This window comes from Mustela erminea, chromosome 8, assembly GCF_009829155.1.
Source record: "Mustela erminea isolate mMusErm1 chromosome 8, mMusErm1.Pri, whole genome shotgun sequence".
Taxonomy (NCBI): domain Eukaryota; kingdom Metazoa; phylum Chordata; class Mammalia; order Carnivora; family Mustelidae; genus Mustela; species Mustela erminea.
Genome location: NC_045621.1, coordinates 11,271,785 through 11,289,265, shown reverse-complemented (window position 1 = coordinate 11,289,265; position 17,481 = coordinate 11,271,785). Strand labels below are relative to the sequence as shown.

The window sequence follows — 17,481 nt, the reverse complement described above, 5'->3', positions numbered from 1 at the left end:
AGAGAGAGAGAGTGGGCACGAGCAAGAGCACAAGCAGGCAGAGACAGAGAGAGAAGCAGACTCCGGGCCGAGCAAGGAGCCCGATGTGGGGCTCGATCTCAGGGCTCTGGGATCATGACCTGAGCCGAAGGCAGAGGCTTAACCCACTGAGCCACCCAGGCGCCCCTTAAAGGTGTTTCTTGAGTGACCCCTATCCCATCACTTGGGACATCTGGTTAGTGGGACACATTTGTGTGTTTCCCAGGTTCCTACACGATCCTAATTCTTACTAGCAGACGTCGAGGGGACAGGCCTCAAGAGCCTACAGTTGGCTAATCCGTGTGGTCAAAGGAACAAGCTGGACTTTTGTAAATGGTGGAGGTGACCTCCCTCCCTTTTTTAAGATTAAATTGGCCAGTTATTCGGTGAAAGGTTGACACGGCCTTAAAGAGCGGTGCCTCAGTTTCCCCATCAAGAGAACGTTCCTCCCGGGGGGGACGGCGTGTTCCTAGCCAAACGGGGGGCTGCGCGCTGGCCCCGGAGGTGGGTGAGGGAGGCAGGAGGCCAGTGACGGGGCCTCGTTACAACTGAGCGTCTTCGAAGTTGTGCGAGAAGGTCTGTGTGGAAAACCGCTCTCCTGAGGAGACGCGGCGTCTCGGTGCAGAGCTGAGGGCCGCGCCCGCCGGGCAGCCCTGAAGGCCGCGCGCAGCTTGGCGTCCTGTGAGGGCCCCGCTGCGGGCGCGTGAACGACCTGCCCCTCGTCAGACCCGCGGCCGCCGCGCGGACCGGGAGGGTGTTGGGTTACCTCACCACCACGGCGCGCGGGCCCTGCGCGCACGGACAGCGGACGGGACGGATCATTTGTCTCCGCGGACGCCGGGGCCGCCCTCCGCCACCTGTACAAGCAACCGTCGCCTCCGTGTGCGTCTCTTCAATCATTCTGACCGGGTCCGCAGTCACTTCCGTGGTTTTATAGCCAGTTGGGCTCCCTTTTCCCCCGTACACGTTCTGGGGCCTGGGTGGGCGTTTGAACCACTCCTTTTGTGCTGTTTTCCGAGACCGGGGCTGTGTGGGGCCCTTGGGCTCCTTCTCGCTGTGTGGGGGCGGCTCTGAGGAGACGGAAGCCCCCGCGGCCCCACGCGCCCCGGTCACGTGGGGGGCTGGGGGCGGCAGAAAACACTATTTTCCACACAGGAGGCTCCTCTGGGCCCCGAGTCCTGTCGGGAACCAGCCCGAGGCTTCCCGCAGGAAACAAGGGCGCTTAGACGGGGGCTGGTGGGGGGCCAGGGCGCAGCTGGGCCTCTGTGGCTCGGAGGAGACCCTCTTCGGGCTGCTCAGGGCTTCGCCGGCCTCCTTGGGACAGGCTCGGGGTCCGCAGGCCGGAAGCCGCGCGCAGGAAAAACGGCGGAGAGGAGGCGGCTGTGGGAGAGCGCGGGCTCGCGGCCGGGAGGGACCCGCGCTCTCCTCCTTGGCTGAGTGACGACCAGTGGGGCGTGCGGGGCCCTCGGTGCGGAGGCGGGGGCGGGGGATGTGCTGCGCTGCCCGCTGTGAGGCCGGGCCTCCCCGGGTCACAGGACGCGGCCCACCCGCAGAACCTTCCCGACCTTCCGCGGGGCCTCGTGCCTTCCTCCCAACACACAGCCGTCAGGGAGCCGTCGAGGAAGCGCCGGCCTCCGGCCTCCTGAGACCACATCGGACACTCTCCCGTCTTAGTAGTTGGTCAGAGGCCCGGAGACCCGACCTCCCGGGCCGGCCTGGACCCTGCTTCTTCTTCTTTTTTCCTCCTCCTCCTCCTCCTCCTCCTCGGCGCTCACAAACCCAGCCCGATGATAACCTGCTTCCCAGGTGCGGGGAGGCGGGGACAGGCCGGCCGGGTGTCCCAGCGGTGGCGGCCCAGCCCGGCCCGGCCCGGCGGGGAGCCGGCGCGCGTCGTGGGAAGGACGGTCGAGCTGACCTAATAAATAGTTTCCATCCCCAGCCCCGGTAATTATTCTCATGTGTCACAGCTCAGCAGGCAACGGTGAAAACTCAAGCTTCCCTGATTAGACAAGACCCGCAGATCACGGAGGGTAGAATCCGAAACCGGCCCTCGTGCTGCTCCAGAAATCTCCTGCCCGGGGCGGGGGGCCGAGGGCTTCCCCCCGCCTCTGCTCAGTGACAGAAAGTAAGTGACTTTGTTTCTCTCCTGATCACACTGCTGGCCTTCGCCGTTTCCTCCCCGCCCCCGCCCCCGCCCCCCACCCCACCTCAAGAATCCCGACTGGGATTTTTCTCTGCTCCTTTCTCCCTCCAACACTTGAAAATATACCTATTTCAGTCCGAAAATTTCAGAGCTCCTTCTGCTTGCAGCCACAGGACTTCTCTGTGGGGTGGGAAATGTGGTCAGATGAGTGGTAGGAAAATGCCTTTTGGAAAATTGTTTGATTTGCTACACTCTATTGAGTCCTAGTGGGAAGTCAGCATCCCCTTGCTATTTTGGAAATTTCTCGGAAATTATATGCAAAAAAAAATTTTTTTTCAGCAAAACATTTTCCATCCTAATATCTTTTCTAGATTGTCCCAAGGTAAGAAGAGAGGGGTCACAGGAGGGAGGCTGATGAAATGGGCCTCTCCCCCTCCCCGTGTGGGGCATGGGAAAAGCCATCTCAAAGCCCAATTTAGGGAAGTTTTTGGCCCAGCTGAAGGACGTGGTTAGCATAATAAGGCCTCATTTAAACTATCTGCATTTAATTTCAGTTCAGACCTCCTCATTAGAATTTAGTTGGCAAGGGGCCCTTGATAATCCCAGTTTGTTAGAAGGTCAAATGCAATAGGTAATCAAAAACCCAGTGCTGCGTTTGGCAGCTCCAAGAACAACCCCACCTCCCCCCGAACAGCTTCCTTAAGGTCTTTGGGTTGGTTACCTCAAGTGGAATCATTGCTTTAACCCATCTCACTTGTATTAGGATTAAGGATGAATCCTCTTTGAGGGATTATTGCTTAAGGAGACCCAACGTTGATAGAACACAGTCTACCAGAGAAAAAAAATACCTTTTTCTAGAAATCTATTCTAATGTAGTTTTCTGTCAGACTGCCCAAGAATCTGTCTGAGGAGGAAGGAAGCAGCCTTCACCTTTGGGAGAACGTTAGGGAAAGCCATCTGCCTGTGGTCCAGTGGAGGCAGGCAACAGGTTTGGTGGTTACGTGTGCTTGTTCTGAGGTCGGTATGCCCATGGTAGAGCCATGAGGAATCCTAGGGACCTCTAGTGACATCCTTCCTCTTTTAGAAGAGAAAAGTGAGACCAAGAGAGAACCAACGATCCGTTCAAATATTAAAGTGAAAAGCAGTCATACTGATCTTGCTTCTGATGTTCCTTCTCAGAGGACTGGCTCGACTAGCGAAACGTCTCTCCAAACCATAGGCCACATTTTTCGTCTTTGTACAGGAGGCTGTTTTGTTTTCTTGTATAAATATTTTTGAACTATAACACAGATGTACACAAAGGGCACAGATCGTAAGTTTAAAATCAGTGCATTTTCCCAGTGGGTTACACCTGTATAACCAGATATCCATGTCAAGAAACAAAATATTTCCAAGCCCTCTTCCACCTTGGGCCCTTTCCAGTCACTATCCTACCAAGAGTAGCCACTGTTCTGACTTCCAACACCGTAAATTCACGTTACCTTTTCTTGAACTTTAGGTGAGATGGAACATACAGTGTGTACCCTTTGGTATCTGACTTCTTTCATTTGACATTATGTCCATGAAATTCATCTACTGTGTTCTTTGTGGCAATGCTTGCTTTCTTTAATTTTTTGGCATGTAGTACTTCGTTGTATGAATATCAGAATTTTATTATCCATTCTACTGTTGATGGACATTTGAATTACTTGCAGTTTTTATTTATTATACCTAAAGGGAACATTTATATGTGGTTTTGGTGGGCATATGTACGCCTTACTCTGAGAGAGGAATTGCTCCATCAAGGAGTATGTATAATTTACCCTTAGTAGGAACTGTCCCAACGATTTTCCAAAGTGATTGTACCAACATACACCTCTACCACCAGTATATGAGAGTTTCACTCGTTCCACATCCTGCCAATATTTGCCACTAGTAATGCCTTTCTTGAGAGATGAATTTAGTTATTTTTCTTCCACTTGTGGAAGAGTTGGAAGGAGACGAAAAAAGAGGACTTTTGTCCCCCTGTTTCTGTTGCATTTTTCATCTCTCTTGAGACTTTTCAGGTTCGTCCCCTACAGAATTTCCATTTGCCCCAGGATTACCAGGTAGATGACTACAGGAGTTTAATTGAAGAGGCAGAGAGGGCAGCTCCTGGGAGGCTCAGTGGCTACACACCTGCTAAAATATTACAGTTGAAGACAACTGTATTGCCTCCTAGAGCCTTTGCCTGTTCAATGGCGCTCTGTTGAGAAGCAAAGATAATTGTCAGTCAACACCACAGCTGACCATTCTGGGACAACCTGATTGTTAAAAGACTGACTTGAATTCTAAAGAGAGGTGCAAAAAGGATATCAGGAGTAGGGATGAGGACAAAGAACACCATCATCCCACACTTGGACCAAGAGCCAGTCTGTAGTTTCAGCATTTTATCATTTATTTTTTTCCTAGAATGTTCACTTGGCCTATAGAATTATAGTAAAACCAGAAAGAAAGCAAACTGTCAGAGAACTTAACCTTGATGTTGATATTTAAAACTCAGAGTAGATTTCCTTGAAAGCAAAACCTTTAGCTGGTACTAGACCCAGCATTAAGGTTGTACTCCAAACAGAAGCCAGTTGGTCCAGTGTTCGTGTGCTACAGGGAGCGATACGAGCTTACCAAAATGAGTAGTTCTGAGGCTAGCACTCTGTAAAAATGATGGAATTTAGATCTCCAATGTCTTGTATAGTTATAAAACTCAGTTAACTTACATTTAATATAAAATTATACACTGACACAGGACACTGTGTCAATGTCAGTTGCAAAATAATCTCCTTCAATTCATTACCTCATGGGATCCTGATAATATCCCTCTGGGAAAACTGTGTCTTCTGCATTTTATCCATCAAGAAATTGAATCGCAGAGAAGCTACAGACCTTGCCCTTCCAGCAGTAGTGGAACGGATTCAAGAACGGATTCTATGGGACTTCAGGTCTCTGCTATTAGCTGTTACCCTTTACTGGCCCTGCAGTGCACTAGAACAGGGCTTCATGTTGGAAAGATCTCAAAGTTGTCCTGTTAGCCCTGTGTTTATCCCCATCTCCCTCTCTCTATCTCTACCTTCCCCTTCCTATCTCTCTCTCTATGTGTGTGCATCTCTCTCTATTTCTTTGAGGACCTGTCCAGTCATCTTATTACTTGCAATGGAAGATACACCCCATACATTTGCTTCTCCTGGTAAATCTCCAACAGGGAAGGCCTTGCAAACATTTCCATTCGAGCAGACTCTGCCACAGCACCATCTGCCAGCCTGATAAAGACAATCCTCCTTTAATTAGGAATGTTGAAATGCTGGAAATCCAGGCCAGCTTCTAGCATTACAGAGGAAACTTGGGGTATAGAATCCTCTGAGGAGAAAGGCAAGAGTTGGGCCCAGATTTTCAGGGAAAACACAGGACTTGCCTAAGTTCAGGAGAAATGGGGCTTGTGCCTTGGCTTTCAGCGCCCTGTGCCATCCAGAGTAGCCTCTGTGATCACTGTGCCAAGGGCCAGATGCTCTGGGAAATCTTTTCAGTTGTGTTCACATGTTTCTAGCTTTTTTTCATTCGTGCATGTATGATTTTTTTTTTCTTTAATAAGGGATTGGCCAAAACCGAGATCTCTCTTTTTGGATGTGCAGTTATCAGTTAGGTACTAACCATTTTCTTACCTCTCCCACCACTGTATTCCAGAAATGCACTTGACCCCAAAGAAGGTTTTACTTCAGGCCTGTGATATATTCTTGCTAAAAGGCAGAAATCAAAATTGGCTGTACCTACGCATACCTGCTACAGATACTGTGTTAACTTGGCATCCTTTAGGGACTTATGCTAATGTCCTTTTCAGCCATTAAAAGAGAGTGTTTACTTTAATGCAATTGTTCACTACAGCCAAATGGAACATTTTTTTTCTCATTGTGTTGAATAGACTTCAGGAGTCTATAGAATATATTCAAATCTTCTTGAAGACACAATAATTTGGGACCTGAAAATGAGAGATACACTTTATTTCAGCCTTTAATATTCCTCAATTGTTAGGTTTTTAAAATGTTCTTCCTAAATTTTACCCATCTTTTATTAATTTAGGGAGTAATATTATCTATTATTATAACCATCTTATAGATGAAGTGTCTATTTTTTTAAAGATCTTTATAACATGATTTGATAGTAAATGTTATTTATTCTAAAAAGATGTGTCTCTTAGAATTTGACCAAAAGGCTAAGAAGGGGGGCACCTAGGTGGCTCAGTGGTTTGAGCCTCTGCCTTGGGCTCATGTCATGATCTCAGGGTCCTGGGATTGGGCCCCGCATCAGGCTCTCTGCTCAGTGGGGAGCCTGCTTCCCCCTCTCTCTCTGCCTGCCTCTGTGCCTACTTGTGCACTCTCTCTCTGTCAAATAAATGAATAAAATCTTTTTAAAAAATCAAAAAAATAAAATAATCAGAAAGTAAATACATGGCAAGTTTAACCTTAAGGATATTCTGTAGTATCTGAGCCCCCAGAAAAAATGCTATAAAAAGGAAACCTGACAAGAAGCTTAATATTTCAGCATTGCCACATACCATTATTGCTTAGTATAAGATATAGTCATTCATGTTTCTTCAACTAAAATCACCGAAGAGCTAGAAAGAAGTAAGTTGAACAAACACAATTAATTTCACTTTGACTATAATGTACAGTGTCACAAACAAACACACAGACACTCTCTCCCGGAGGGTTCAGAAATAGGAGGAATGAGAATATAGTCCTCAACAGATAGAATGCAGGTAGTATTAAGTTTAACGAGTCAGAACATTGAGATAGGATTCTATTGATTTTTTATTTCTCACACACTCTAGCCGCAAGTACAAATACCAGATCTTAATCCTAAAGGATTCAAATTCATGCTAGAAATAAACCACAGTGAAAGAAAACACCCGAAATGGCATGTCTCCTTAAATTTGAGTCAGGGCTGACATTTTTGTTTTTATGAAAACTGCTGTATTATACATAATGACCAACTAAGGCCTTTGACCCCAATTACTTCTTGCTAATAACAGGATTCTCTTGTACCTGGTAGAACCCATAATTCACATAATTCATCAGTGGTGGCACTGATGGGAAACGTGAATTCATAAGCCAGTTAGCTACCGGCACCGTGCCTTCGTGAACCAGTTTGATACCCTTGTTACCAAAATTAATCTGGCTTTTTAAAAAAATTATTTCCTAGCTATAGAAAACTTTGGTACACAAATACATCATAAACCCTAATCTGTACGTCCTGCACAGCAGAGATATTGGGGGAAGATATTATAGTACAGTCCACGCCATAAATGTCAGGGTTTTTTTTTTTTTATACGTGACTCTGGGTAAGTAGCCTAAGTTATAAACTGTTTGTAGGATGATATCCGATTTTTACATATCCTGTCAAAAACCAATCTTATTAGAACTCCTACCTTTCCCTGCTTCGTTCTTTGTATCTGGTCATCACAAACCCTGTCATTTCACCACCCACATTCTTCTCTCTGAAATTTCTCCTTGTCATCTCCACAGCCCCTCTTTGACTACAAACCTTTGCAGCAGGATCCAAACGCATCTACCGCCTCCCTCACATACCTCCTCAGCTACCGCCACCATTCTAGATCACTCATCTGCTCATGCTAAACTCCTTGAATTGCCCTTGGCCAACCACTAATGTTCACACCCTTGCCTTTAATTTTCTAAAAATCAACTATCAGTACCCAACAGAAGAGTCTGGAGTGATAGAAAGTACAATTTCAGGACAGAAACCCTGCAGGCAAAACCTACACTCCGGCTCACTAAATGAGAGCTCCGGTGAAGGCGGCAGGTGGGAGACATGCCTCTGTGTTTCCTTCACTTAAGGGCTTCATCCTGCTTTTTTGGGGCAGGGACATCTTGCCACACTGAATGGGATAACAATGTTTAAATATATATATATTTCTTGTACAATATGAATTCAAAATGGAAGCTTTTTTTTTTTTTTTTTTTAAATCTGGTACTCAGCAGGAGAAACAGCTTTCTCTCTGAAGGTGGGAGGAAAGCCTGTCCAGGATGAATTTACGGCGAGCTGGCGCATGGACGCCAATATGGCGCCTTCATAAAAGATTCCAAGGATGATGACATTTTTGAGATTTTTGCCTTGCTCTCTGCCTTTTGGCCTTAACCACTTGTTTTTTGGCTGAGATTCTAGTACAATGCTTTTGAGTTCCCTCCTCTTGCTTTGCCCTTCTCTTCTAGCACTCACTAGCTCCTGTGAACTCTTTTGAGTGCCCCACATGCACACTCTTTTCGTATTTCTGCTTGAGTCAATAGAAAGCCTGGCACGAAGTAGCTGTTTAATAAACATGTGAAAGTGTGGAGAGGACCAAGTTTATCTCTCTTGCTGTGTCAATAATTTTTACTTAGCATTAGGATCACTAGATGCATGTGCAAATATGACTAAAAACAAAACAAAACAAAATAACACTCATTTGGCACCAAAGCATAACTAATATAATTTGGGGAGAGATGCCCCTAATTTCTCCAAGAACCATGTGGAGGCCTCATGGGCCCAGAGTTCCTGACTGGTCTGAAGGACAACTGTAGTCCTGAAGAAAGGAGAATTTAGTATGGGAGCCTTAAGGTGTCCTTTTGTCAGGTACAAATGAGATTTCCCTGACTCTGGTCTTTGTTGGGAAGCTTTCTGCTCCCATATTAACTCAAGCAGAAGCATCTCCATTTCAGAAATATGAGTGCAAACAAACAATCTGTCTGCATAACATTCCTTCAAAGTCAGATGAGTTTATTTAAGGCATGGTAGCCCTGGGAGGGAATGAAGACCGGCCAACCCTACCACAGAGCTTGCAGAAGCCCCGTGGCCTGGATAACTTTGCACCAAAGTCTGCGTCAGGGTTTGTGGGGGCAGGGTAATGTTTCAGACCAAATAACTCAGACAGAGGATTAAACACATTTCTATGCAACTGTGGCAGATTTGGGTTTTATTTTTACCCTACAGTCCTTAAATTACAATACCTCTTTTGATGTGGCATATGCACATTGTGTATTCTTAACTGCTTATTTAGATACATTTGGGACTTTCAGAAGCCTTTTTTTTTTTTTTCACTGTAGATGCCAATAAATATGTCTTTATGGGGAAGGGGATAAACTGTACTTTTATATTCCTGGTTGGGGGACCCTAATAAGGGTTTAAAATGTATAACCTAATAATGAACCATGTCTATGACCGTACCATACCAAAAGATTTTTATTTTCCTTAAAAGGAAAGACGCAGGATTTTTTTAGTCTAAAAATGACCTGCTATCTTTTCCCATCTGGAAATTCTAACTACCTTCATTGTCTGGTGTTTCCCTATTGTCTCCGAAAATGAAAATCATGGACAGCCCTCATTGAACGAGAGCAGGAGAGTCCTGGTTATAGGACTTTCCTTTTTCGCTAATAGGTGACTCCATCCTCTCCCACTATATCCCTATCCCATCTGTCCTTTGATTCGTAGATGCCATGTTTTCTATTTGACATATTAGGCATTCATAATGTTTTTGCCAGCACAGTTATTCCTGAAAATGCTTTATAATGAGGGAATAGCTAGATAGGGCCTTCACGCAGTGCACCTGTCCTGGATGGATGAAGGAAGCACCCAGTTTAGGAGAGCCTGGAATCCATCACACCCCCAAGCAAGGGGGCCCGCCCTTTCTGGCTTCACACCAGGAGCCCTGTGCTCTGAAAGCCTACATGCCAGTCATGTTTGCATCCACAGGGTCTAGGAGAGAACACAAACAAACGGGAACAGGGATTGATGCCTTACTGCTAGCCAGTGACCAAGGTCCCACCAGCTTGGAGTTCAGAGTCCTGACCTTTTAGTTCATTGCCTAGTGCTTTTAGTTTCTCATTCATTTGGATTCCTACTGTCATGGAGGCCATTTTAGTTAATTGGTGACACTTTAATGACTTGGCAAAATTTTAGCCCCTGGAGTCTTGTGTGTGACGGCAGAGGAGGGAGATTGGAATTGTGGTTGGACTTGACTGCCAAGCATAGCATCATGTGTTATCCTGACCTTTTTTCTGGAGTTCTTGAGACCCTAATTGAGCAATCCTATTAGTGGTATATCTTAGGAGAAATACTGCAGAAGAAAGAACAAATACTGTCCATAAACATGTAGAGTAAACTTCATATTATAGTAATCTATTGTCAATCATAATGCAAAAATGATATATCTTGTTGACGTGGAAAACAAATCATTAGAAAGTCTTATTCTTTTCATCTTTTGTTAGTTGGACTTTTCTAGTTCATGAATTTTAGTTTTTCTTTGGATCATTTCAAATTTGAACTTTCTTATTAAAAGTTACTGTCTTTTGGGGTTCTTTTTAACTGATTTTCTGCCGTCTTTCTGATTTTATAGTGATGATAGTAGTAATGGGTGGGGAGATCTTCCTTCAAATCTTACTGGATTCAGCTAATTAGTCAGGTCCTGAATAAGCAAGTAAATTTCTCTTGATAACTTTAAGAACTCAATTTGCCCTTTGTTCAAAACCCTTCCACATTTTCAGAGAAGTTATGCCTTAATCCTAGAATAAGTAGAAAATTTCAGAAAAATAAAATAGGGGAGTGTATGGATTTATGGAAACAGGAGAAATGCAATTTCCTAATTAACATTTGAGTGTATTGAATTCCAGAGGAGGAAAGTCTACTTTGAATATTATTGTGTAGACAGAATGATTATATGCAAATTGCTTAGTATATTTCTCTGTTTATATGCATGTATGTGTATGGAATCTGTGGGCTTTTTTGTGTGGGTGGATATGTGGTCAAATTATGTGGATGGGCTTGTTTGTTGGGAAGTATGGGGTGTATACAGGAAATTAGGAATTAGAAGCCCTTATGGTTTTACTTTAACAGAGGTAAGGATGGATTGGAGTGGCTTTCATTTTTCATATGAAATCATTTAGGCTGGCATTATTCTCATAATATACATCAAACATAATTCAAACAGTTTTAAGAAATGAAATTCTCACAAAGAAGGTACGCTTACAAAACTACAAAATTAGTAGGCATATTTTTAAAATTGGAACTATTTGACTCAGCATGTAATCATTTCATTTCTATAAAACTGACTTCCAGGTCATTGAAGAAACAACTTTTCTATTATACCTTAAGTTCTTGAAAAACAATCTGAATAATTTAGCCCATCTAAGACAAATAGTTATATAGCCATCTGCCTAGATATGCTTTAACCCTAAGCCAATGAGTGTGGTAACAGTGGAGAGCTCCAAAAAGAGTACAGTCTGCACGTAGTGTAGAACTGAAAAAGGACACCAACATCCACAGATGGATTTGCCTACCACATTGAAATCAACATGGCAAAGATGAGAGGAACTGAAAAGTGTTTATTTCCTCAGGAAATCTCATATATTCATTCTGATGGGAACACATCCTTCAACAAACATTTAGTGAGAGCCTACTATGTGCCAGACCCCTGTTCTAGGTGCCAGAGAAGATTCATAAGAGAGCCCCTCCCGGTCTGTAAGGATCGCCATATACTCGGTACGCACTATGACCTTCCCGGCAGAAGCAGACTCTGCCTCCTCGTGGAAGGTGAACCTCAGCAGGGGAGTTGATGTTTGGGCTGGGTCCTGAAGGATGAGTAGGAGTTTCCAAGCAGAGTATGAGGTGGTTGTTCTTGGCAGCCAGATCAATGCGGAAGAGGAGTGCAAAATACATGGCATATGTGGGGAAGGGCAGGAAGTGTGGTGTGGGTAGAGCCCAAGGACAGGTAAAGAACAAACACTTTCTGGCTCTTACCAGAGAGGTCACAGTCTCAGCTGGCAGACTCTTTTTTTTTTTTTTTCTTTTTGGCCCATACAGTGTTTTAAAAATATTTTGAATTAGTTGCCAAGATTTAAAAATTGGAAGATTTCTCATAAAATTCCAGATTTCTGGCTTCTCTTGAAAAAAAAAAAAAATCAGAAGATCTGGCAACACTGGGCCTACATTCCCACATGGCAACGAACGACTGGAGCGGGGTAGCAGCTCCCGGGCCGCCTCCCTCTTTGAAAGAGGCACGTGTTTGCCCGCTCACCCCGATCTCGGCCCAGCCGCCTTCTCTCCGCGCCATGTGCTGGCCGTCGTTGAACCTGCTGGAAAAGGGTGAACAAAACCAGCCATGATTCTGCTGGCGTGGAGCACACACTGAGCAGAAGACTTCCTGGAGAACAGTGAGAGGAAGGGCCTCGTACATCTTCCTGAGGAACTAGGGTTTCATGCTTAGGCCTAGAAGGAGGCAGTAAGCATTCTTAAGGCAGAGATGTGAGTAAGTTTGTCCTTCAGAACTCTGACAACAGAATGAAAGATGACCTAGAGAGAGCGCAGAGCAAGGAAATAAGTCAACGGCCACACAGCAGCCAAGAGAAGCCCAAATGAGGCAATGATAGCTTAGACCTACTGCCATGACCCTAAAAAAAAAAAAGACGTAATCGAACTTTGAACCCTTAGAGCACTTTTCCAAAGAGAGACCTCATACGACTTCAAATACAATAAAATATCAGTTTATGTATTTTAAATATTGACACTTGGAAAGAAAAAAAGAAAAAGTTACACAGCAAAAAAATGACAACCGTGGAATGTTCTGTACGGAGAAGCAAGGACTAAACCCCAGACCTTCAGACTACATCGTCTCTAGGCAGCCCCACAGGTCGGTTCCTACCAGTTCATAATTCATAAGGTCTCATGATCTAGCCCTGCATGGAGGGATTTATATATGAGGCCAAATTGATCCAATTGCGAAGGAAAGTTTAAAAATCTTAGATATATTTCTTGTCCTTGTTCTAGGTTTCCCTTGACAAGAGAATATATATTCCTCAAATTAGCTACTTACTGAGAGACAAGAATTCTGCTCACCTCACACATTTAAGGACATGAGTAATTAAATTGAAATGTGCTCAGCTCAGTCACATTCTGTGGACCCAGATTTTGCTTTCTGAGGATTCCATCTATTCGCTTATACCTGGAGTTGACCTTTTATCACCCTCTTCATTATGTCCTTTTTTCAGACTTCTCCAGAGCGGGGGAGGGGAAGGGCAGCATTAGGAAGGAACAAGGAATATCATGACACCAAAGCATCTCTTACTTTGAAAACTGAAGTTTTACACAAACGTGCAGTTGTGTCATTGAAAGGAAAAGCAGGTTGCTGAAGGCCTTCTTATAATAACTAGAAGTTCTTCAAATCCCTAATGTTTATATTCCAAGGGATTCATTGTCAAATAAAGCTGCTCATGGATGCCCAGATTCTCCAACCATACTACCAAGCATTTCTGTCCTTTTCACGGTCTGAAACTCGCTTCTGGGCAGGGACAGGGGGATGGATCTGCCTTGGATGTCTGAGGTCCCAGGATTCACAGCTGCCCTGAGCTGGGGAGGAAAAATGCCTTCTAAGATGCCTTCTGACATGGTCAACACTCCAGTGTTCTTTTAATAAGAGAGTAAATGCCGAAAGCTTTTTACTGCTGAATAGATAGTAGATCAACAGTCTTTAACTGACATGATGAGCAACAGGCTATGTGGCAAGTCAGTGATTGCATTCTTTTTCTGAACCCTCGTGTGAAAACAATTATCTGAGATTCTCAGAGTTGAAGCCTAGATCATAGTAACAGCAAATGCTGACTCTGTGCCAGACACTGATTTCCGTAATATGCCCGTCTCAATTACCTGAACCCCATGACAACCCTATCAGGTGGGTGCTATTATTGTCATTATCCCCATTCAGCAGATGAGAAAACTGAGGCACAAGGAATTTTAAGTTATTTTCCCAAAATCTCATAGCTGGGAGAGCTGAGGTTGAACTTCTTGTAGTTTGGCACAAAGTCTACACTCAAAAACCATACTTCTCTGTCAGGCTGTATGCATGTGTCTGCTTAAACATCCAGGGTTATTGAGGAGACACAAATGTGAACCCTCACCAGCCCCCCAAATCTCACCATTTTCCTTAATCCAGAGACAACTTTAAGTCCCCTGTCATATCTGTCATATATAGCTAAGGTGCACGACAGCTAAACTTCTTACAAAAATACAAAATAAAAAAGGTTCACTCACTATAGCAGGCATTGCCATATCTGGTACAATGGGAAATAGCTTTGCAACTCATTTTACTAAATGTAAAAAATTATGATGATTAACTTCCTCTTCATTATAGCATGGTCAAAGTGCTCAATAGGTATTTGCTGGATTTTATTCAGAGTCAGGAAATAAAGGAGATTATCCCAAACAAAAGCAAAGTTGAGCATAGCTTCACAGAAAAATCTGTTATCATATGGAAAAACCTGGTGGTGCTCTCAGCCTAATTATCTGTTTTCATCTATCTTTTTCCCCCTAAAGCCAGCATGTATTTTCCCTATTCTTAATATAGTGTCTTAAAATTTACATATTCAACTTTATGGTTTTATTCAGAATTAAAATACTTTCTTTTTAAACTTAAGGTACTCAAATACAGGATTGGTCAATCAATTGAAAATAAAATTTAGGAAAAATGACCAGTTGACTTTCAATGAATACCTGCAGTAATAAATATTCATTAATGAAAAGGAAAAAAAAACTACTTAAAATGAGAGCACATGATATTTAATTTTTGTCTCTGATAAATGATAATCTAGTATGTGCCAAAATACATTTTCTTTAAAGAGAAATGTGAGATGGGATACCATAAATATTCAGAATATTAAACCTTGATGGTATTAAAACTATCAGTGATTCAAATGACTTTGTGGAAACAGTAAAGCATATTGAAAAAGCAAGAGGTGAGAGCTGCCAGGTTGGTAAACACGTGGAAATTTGTGGGAAGTGGCATCCCCAGGATGAAGTTGCCACACTCTTTCCCCCTCCTTGTTCTATCCATCTCTTCCATCTGGATGTCCCTGAGTTCTGTCCTTTTATAATAAACCAATAATCTAGTGACAATGACAATGAAGAAGAAGGAGGAGACCTGGGAAGGGGAGGAGAAAGAGGAGGAGGGAGAGAAAGAGAAGGGATGGAGAGTTGGAAGGAAGGAAGGAAATAAGGAAGGAAGGAAGGCAGGGCAAGGGTTTACAAATTCAGATCCCTAATCAATTACTCACTTTTTTTTAAATGACAAATGAGAATAATGACACCTACTTCATAGAAACACTTTATGACTGAAGATACTATGGTGTGCTAAGAAGTCACCAAGTAGAGATGATGATGATGACGATGATCCTTTTGAATTATCTGAGAAACATTTCATTCTGTTTCTAATATGAAATCATTAATTGTGTTAAGCCACTCACTAAAAATGAGTCTTTGGCTGCCCATTGGGATCATCTAGGAAACTTTAAAACACACTAATACCAAGGTCTCCCCTTCAGAAATTCTGGATTATTTATTTGGGCATGTGGAACTTTGAAACACTACTCAACTTATTCTAATGTGCAATCAAGATTGGGAATCAGTGCTCTAAAATAATTCAATTAAAAATCAACATACAGAAATAAGTGGCATTTCTATGTACCAATAACAAAATACCTGTAAAAGAAAACAATGTTATTTATAATAGTGTTAAGACACAAAAGAGAAGTAAATTTAACTGTTGAGGGGCAAGATCTGTGCACTGAAAACTATAAAACATTGATGGATAAGATAAATGAAAAGACATCCTGTGTTTACAGATTGGAAGAATCAATATTGTTAAGGTGTTTGTACTACCCAGAGCCATCTAAGGATTCAATGCAATCTCTATCAATATTCCAATGGCATTTTCACAGAAAGAAAAAACCATCTTAGAATTTGTATGGAACCATAAAAGACCCCAAATAGACAAAGCAATCCTGGGGAAGAAGAGCAAAGCTGGAGGCATCACACTTGCAGATTTCAAAATGTATTGCAAAGCTACAGTATCAAAATGGTAAGATATTGGCACAGAAACAGAAACATAGACCAATGGAACAGTCTTCAGGGCCCAGAAAGAAACCCTTGCATATAGAGTAACTAGTGTTTGACAAGGGAGCCAATGGGGGACTGGATAATTCTTCAATAAATAACGCTGGGAAGACTGGATAAACACCAACAGAAATTGAAATTGAGTTGAATTGTTTTACACAATTCACAAAAAATATACTCAAAATAAATTAAAGACTTAAACATAAGACCTGAAACTATAAAACTCCTAGAAGAAAACATAGGGAAAAACTCCATGACATTGGTCTTGGCAGCAATTTCTTGCATAAGACACCAAAAACACAAGCAACAAAGGCAAAAATGGATAAGCAGGACTATATTGAACTAAAAATCTTCTACACAGTGAAAGAAATGATTAAAAAAAACAAAAACAAAAAAGGCAACCTATGGAACAGGAGAAAATATTTGTAAGTGATCTATCTGATAAAGGGTTAATATCCAAAATTTACATGGAACTCATACAACTCAATAACAAAACAAACCAATTAAAAATTGGGCAGAAGTCCTGAATAGCCATTTTTCCAAAGACGACCCACAAATGGCCAACAGGAACATGAAAAGGGGCTCAACATCACTAATCATCAAGGAAATGAAAAGCAATCCACAATGAGCTACTACTTCACACCTGTTAGAATGACTATTACCAAAAAGACAAGAGGTAACAAGTGTTGGCAAGAACGTAGAGAAAAAGGCAACTCTGTACACTATGGCTGGGAGTGGGGATTGATTGGTACAGTCACCGTGGAAAACAGTATGGAAGTTCCAGAGAATATTAAAAATCCCACGATCCAGCAAACCCACATTTGGTACATACCCAAAAGAAATGAAATCAAGATCTTGAAGAGATATATGTACCCCTCTGTTCATTGCAGCGTTATTTACATTAACAAAGATAGAGACCCAACCTACATGTCCATCTACAGGTGAATGGATAAAAAAATGTGAGACACACACGCAGTGGCATATTATTCATTATTATGAGAAAGAAGGAAATTCTACCATTTCTGACAACATGGATGGACCTTGAGGACATTATACTAAGTGAAATCAATCAGAGAAAGACAAGTACTCTGTCTTCTCACTTATCTGTGACACTGAAAAAAAGCCAAACTCCTAGTAACAGAAAGTAGTATGGTGGGTGTCAGGGGCTAGAGGGTGGAGGAAATGAGAGCTGTCAAAGGACGCAAATTTCCATTTGTAAGATGAATCAATTCTGGATATCCGATGTACAGCATAATGACTGTAGTTTAAAATGCCATATTGTGTACTTGAAAGCTGTTAAGAGGGTCAATCTTAAATGTTCTTACCACACGTGAAGAGATGATTATGACCGAAGTGTTAACTATTCCTATTGCGGAAATCGT

General features: G+C 42.9%; 1 long non-coding RNA gene across 2 annotated transcripts; it reads left to right on the top strand.

Annotated features, from left to right (window-relative positions):
- The first annotated feature begins 756 nt into the window (after positions 1-756).
- LOC116597137 lies at positions 757-8,212 on the top strand. Of its 2 annotated transcripts, none has more exons than XR_004288463.1 (3): positions 757-900; positions 1,958-2,143; positions 8,164-8,212. It is a non-coding gene; the product is annotated as an uncharacterized LOC116597137 (long non-coding RNA). The 2 variants fall into 2 exon arrangements; XR_004288464.1 differs by having other exon boundaries at positions 757-927.
- Positions 8,213-17,481: the final 9,269 nt, after the last annotated feature.